We start from the raw sequence: 6033 nt of genomic DNA, 5'->3' as shown, positions 1-6033 counted from the left end.
GATCTCCTACATCCCTTCCAAGTGGATGGCAGTGGTAGCTGGGCACCATCTAGTTCTTCTGGTCTCATAGTTGTATAGGTTACAGATTGGATGATACACACATACATTTTTAAGAGGTTGTTTTTGTTTTAATTTAATTTTGTTTTTATAATATTTTATTGTGTTTTTCGTGAAAGTTTATGCAGCAAGTTAGGTTCCCATTTAACAATTTCTATACTTATTTTTCAATGCCATAGATTACATTTTTTATGGTGTGTCAACATTCTCATTATTTCCATTCTGGTGGTTCTGTTTCCATTAATCTAGTTTCCTTGCCCTCCCCTTACCTTCTCATCTTTGCTTTAGGGTAATTATTGACCATTTCATCCCATATAGATGATTTTTTTAAAGATAGAAAAATTAACAGATAAAACGGGAGGCAGCTGCTGAGAAAGAGTAGCTGGTGGGTGTGGTAGATTGGATTATTGTCCCAATTCTCCACTTGCTGTTTATATTATAATTACATGCCATTTTGTAGCACTCATTTCATAGCCTCTTTCTCTAGAGCAGTTTCTCAACATGGGCACTACTGACATTTTGCATTGAGTGAGTCTGTTGTATAGGGCTGTCCTGTGCCGTTTATATATTTTTGATAAACCTATATATGTTTAAAATTATCTTCTACTTTTTAAATATGAGAAGCAATGCATGATTGTCATACAAAGGTCAAACAGTATAAGAGTATATAAAAGAAAAAGCCCTCCTATTGCTTCCATAGCATAGTGCCCTAAGGCATTTGACTGCTAACCAGAAGGCTGGTGGTTCAAACCCACCAGCCACTCCTCGGAAGGAGAATTGGGCAATCTACTTCCGTAGTGATACTGCCTTGGAAACTTAAGGAGGGGTCACTATGAGTTGGATCCGGCTCAATGGCAGTGAGTTTTTAGTTTAGTATTGCTTCCCAATCCCAAACTGTAAATGGGTTACTGTGTATTTCCCTGGTTGTTTGTTCTATATATGTATATACATACGTATAATAAAAACACACATATAGTTTATATAAATGAGGTCCTGAGATACATACTATTTTATAGCTCATTTTTTATTTAGTATGTGTTATGGACATTTTTTCATGTCAATATGTACAAAGATATGTTATTCTTTATAATTATCCCTTTCTATTTTTGTTTTTTTAAGTTTTTATTGTGATTTGGGTGAAAGTTTACAGAGCAGATTCATTTCCATAGGACAGTTCATACACATCTGTTTCATAACACTGACTGCAATTCCCCACAATGTAACAGCTCTCTTCCCACTTCCTTCCTATAGTTACCTCTTCCCTGAGCTATCTCCTTTTGCAAATGCTTTTCTTCTGGTTTTAATCTGTTTAGACCTGATGTTTATATTTAATGATTATTGATGGCCATTGAATTTGAATCTGTCATCTTGCTCTTTGTTGTCTATTGTCCCATCTGTTCTTTAGTGTTTTATTTCTCTTTAGAATATTTTTTATGTCTCCAATTTATTTTCTTTTTTGGCTTGTTAGTACAATTTTGTTGTATTATTTTAGTGGGTTTCTTTTTAAAAGGTTTATAGTATGTATTTTTACATTATCACAGTCTTAGCTTCAAGTGGTATCAGGCTGCTTCATGTATAGTATAAGAACCTTCAATAGTATGCTTCACTTTCTCTCCTCCTGGCCTTTGTGCTATTGTTGTCATATGTTCTCCTTCTATATATGTTGTAAATTCCACAATAACAATGTTATTATTTTTGCTTTAAACAGTCTTGTATCTTTTAAAGACATTTACATGTTAAGAATAAAATTCCTTTATATTTAACCACATCACTCACTCACTCACTCCCTGCCCTGGAGTCGGCTCCGACACATGGCGACCCCTCCTTGGGTGTCTGAAGCGGTAGCACTGTGGAAGTAGATCGCCCAGTCTTCCTTCCGAGGAGTGACTGGTAGGTTTGAACTGCAGCCTTCTGGTTAGTTATCATTTTTCAGTGCTCTTTATTCCTTTGTGTAAGTTTAGATTTCCATCTATCATTATTTTACTCTTGCTTGAAGGACCTTCTTTTAACATTTCTTACAGTGCAGGTCTGCTGGTGATGAATTCTTTCACCTTTTGTAGGTCAGAAACAGTCTTTATTTTCCCTGCATTTTCTTTTCTCAGTTCTTTTTTTATTTTCATCTAAATGTATTTATTTTGTTTTTGTTGAGAATATATGCAGCAAAACATACACCAGCTCAGCAGTTTCTACATGTACAATTTACTGACATTGATCACAATCTTTGAGTTGTGCAACTGTTCTGACCCTCCTTTTCTGTTTCTCTCCCATTAATATAAACTCTCTGCTCCCTAAGATTCCTATCATTTTTTTAAAGGCAGCCAGTTGTATTAAAAATGACAGAAATCCAAAACAAGATGCATTCTATATGAAAAGTGGAATTGTAAGCTTGCTTCCAGCATTAAATCAACAGTTTAATCCACAAAATTTATTTTTGATTATCATTTAGACAGAAGCATGCAAATAGTCTTAGGATCTAATTAGAGCCTTCCCCAAATCCACTAAGGCTACACGTCTCGTTTCAGGAACTAAGCAGGCGTTTGGGTAGCTGCTGCTTCATCTGCCATCAGTTCAGTTTACGTTACTTTCTTGGAGGGGTCAACTGAACCGTGTCCATTCATTATTGCAGGGAACAGCAGTCTGCTCTCCCGTATTGTATGTAGTGACCTGTTCTTCGGAGTCGCCCATGGCAATCTCTCTTCCAGAATGGATCCATTTTATATGATTAAGAGCAGGATTAGCAAAGTCATGAAACAAAATGTGTATGAACTTTTGAGTAGAAAATGAAAGTGCTCTGTAAACTTCCACCCAAATTACAATAAAAAGCTAAATAAAAGAAAGTGCATTATATTACAAAGAACTCAAAGCAGGTTGGCAATTGTTGAGCCCTTATAGTCTCTAGAAGTAGTTCGATTACAGGGAAAAATAAAAATAAAGAAAGAAAATTTATGCCTTTCAAAGAGGGGGGTAAAAAAGACCAGGATTACCCTCCACGGAAAGCTGGCATTTGGCATCTCTGTGTTGTTATTGAGATTCCACAAATCAGTTTCCCCGTACCATCCACACAGGTAAATAGGGCTGGGTGGGTGAGTGACCAGATAACACCATACACGTAGTCTGAATTACCTTCAACTGAGTTCAGAGATTGTTATTCTTAGTTGTCCAGAGTTTTACTATCCAGTCAGATGATGAAGTGAGAAAAAGATAAGAGAAATACACAGCTTTAATAGCTGCATGGGTTGCCAGTGATTCGCCTTTGATATCCTTCAAACATCTCAGTCATTCCAGCTTTGCTGCCGTGGCGGCACGCTGTGTACACAGAGCCTTCTATACTCCCAGCAACAAAGTGGTGGACATCTACAACAGGGAAAGTACATAGATGTCACAACTATTGCCTTTGACTGTTTATGAACCAACTCCATGCTATCCTGTGGATGGGAGAACATGTCCAGGCTGTGTGAACAAATTTATCTATCAGTAGAGATGCTAATGATGGTGAACATTTTCATTCCAACTACGTTTACGTAATACACACAGTGTGTGTGTGCGGCAGCTGACAGTAGAGTTCTTTGCATTGGGGTCCTTTCATTGCTGTGGTTATTCCAAAGCACAGTTAGGCCTGAATATGCACTAACAACCAGATTTGGATGAAATTTTGCAAATTTAGCAAACATCACAGCTGACAGGCAGTGAAACACATAGTCTAGGGTAGTTTTTCTGTATTTCATATTCCATATAAGGGCCACACCATCAGGCTCATGAGGAACATCTTCATTGTTATTGTGGGAAACCACAAATAACTCTGGATACTGAGATGACCAATCCAGACAACTAACAACATAGTGCTTTGACCAAAGTTCATCAAAAAATAGTCTCTCCTTTGTCTTCCAGATGTCTCCTACTGTAGTCAAAGAAGATGTTAATCTATTCAGAAAGAGCTCTTTCTGCAATTCTTGTAGAAGGGTCAACGAAACTTAAAAATTGCTCAGGATGCAAAATTTGTTGCTTTTTTTCTTCAGTAAGCTCACAAAGGCTTATTTTCTTCATCTTCAAAATTTTGTCTTCTTCAGGTCCATTCGGCGAGTAGGAATCACAGCATCATCTTCTTCCTCTTCCTCTTCTTTGGGTTGAACCATAACTGGAATTTGAGTTTCCTTTGTATATATGACAGTTTCTTAAGAAGGGAAGTTAACTTGTATAATTTTAGCCATTCCAATTAATAGGTCCTGTCCCAAGGTGGAATCTGAGTAAAATTGAAGAATTGATGGATCTGCATCCCAGTGCAGAGTTGTAGATCCCATGGCATCCCCTCTAGAGTCTTAGCTTCTGGCTTCATTTGCTGTGCGCACACATTTGGAGGATGGAGATGTAGGAGAAGGGACGGTGGGGATTCTGGAGTTAGCCTCATGCTTTGAAGCAATGCTTCTGCTGTTCTTCTCTCTCGCTCTCTCTCCCTCTCTTTTTTAACAAGCTGTGACTCTTGCACAGGAGTAATTATTCCTCCTTCTGATCAGTTACCTTATTATTATTATTTTTTTCCTCCTTTCTGATTTGGGCTGATCACTGCTTCTTATACTCCCTCTCGGCTTGCAATTCATTTTTGCCCAACATGTTTGGAACCTGTCATGTGGTGGGATGGGGAAGACTCTTCCTGCCTGCAGCTTCTTGGTAAAGTCGTTCACCTTTGTTCCTAATGCCACCTGTCGCTGACCCCAGTTCCACAGCTTGCCAACGCACACCCTAACTGATCTTTCAAGTTTCTTTTGTCAATTTGATTCCATATAAATAGTGCATAAAAGAATATAATACTCAAAGCTGACCTTTTTTCTAGTTACTATTGTTCAGTTTTAAGATGATTTTAAAGGATCTTTTTGGTTTAAGGTTTTAGAGATTATTTCAGGGCAATAGTTTTGAGGATTCACCCACCCTCCATGGTTCAGCAAGTATAGTTGCTAAAAATTTGAAATTCTGTTGTGCGTTCCCTCCTTTTGATCAGGATCCTTCTGTGGAATCTTTGATCGAAACGTTCCGTGATGGTAGCCAGGCACCATCCAGTTCTGGTCTTATAGCAGAGGAGGCAGTTGTTTATGGAGGCAATAGGCCATCCATTCTATTTCTTCATCTTATTCCTGACTCTCCTTCTTCCTCTATTGCTCCAGGTGAATAGAGACCAGTTGCTGTGCCTTGGATGGCTGCTTGCTTTGCAAAAAGACCCCACACACTACACAATAAAGTAGGAGGTTGAAGAGAAGCACAAGACACTATACATAAGTAGCTTCAGCAGCTGTTCTTTTCTTTTTTTTTTTTTTAAACCTATTTCACACATTAACCAAATCAACTTTTTACAAGTGTACCGGTTTTTTTTTAAATTTATTTTTCAGGGGTACCACTTTTTGACATCAATTGCATTAATCAGCTGTACCATCATTACCCTTAATCAATGTGATTTTTCCCATCACCTATTTATACTGACACTCTGTGAGCAATAATCCCCTTTTCCTCAACCACCTGCCCTTGGTAACCATTAGTAAACTTTGGTCTCTATGCGTTTATCTGTTTTAGTCTTTTATATAAATGAGGTCATATAATCTTTGTCCTTTTGTGATTGATGTATTTCACTCAGGCAAACGTCATTAAGCTCTATCCATATTATATGAAGACTTCATTTTTCTTTTTGGTTGTGTAGTATTCCACTGTTGTATGTACATACCACATTTAGCCATTCATTTCTTGATGGGCATTTAGATTGTTTCCACCTTTTGGTTATTATGAATAGCATTAAAGTGGACATTAATGTACACATGTCTGTTTCATGTTGCTGCTTTCAAGTCCTTTGGGTATAGTCTTCCTTTTCTTTTTTTTTTTAAATTGTGATTTGGATGAAGGTTTACAGAGCAAATTCACTTTCCATACAGCAGTTCACATATACTTTGTCTCATGTCATTGACCACAGTTTACCACAATGCAACAGCTCTCCTC

At 37.5% G+C, this 6033-nt stretch overlaps 1 protein-coding gene and 1 pseudogene across 1 annotated transcript in view; one reads left to right on the top strand and one right to left on the bottom strand.

Annotated features, from left to right (window-relative positions):
• Nucleotides 1–6033, top strand: part of STX8 (syntaxin 8) — a 252916-nt gene that overhangs the window by 66656 nt on the left and 180227 nt on the right.
• LOC103206728 lies at nucleotides 2583–4665 on the bottom strand (annotated as a pseudogene).

This window comes from Orycteropus afer, unplaced genomic scaffold (genome assembly GCF_000298275.1).
Source record: "Orycteropus afer afer isolate SDZICR_OR568_19922 unplaced genomic scaffold, OryAfe1.0 scaffold00330, whole genome shotgun sequence".
NCBI lineage: Eukaryota > Metazoa > Chordata > Mammalia > Tubulidentata > Orycteropodidae > Orycteropus > Orycteropus afer.
The sequence above is the reverse complement of the archived record's forward strand: the minus strand, read 5'-3'. Positions and strand labels throughout refer to the sequence as shown.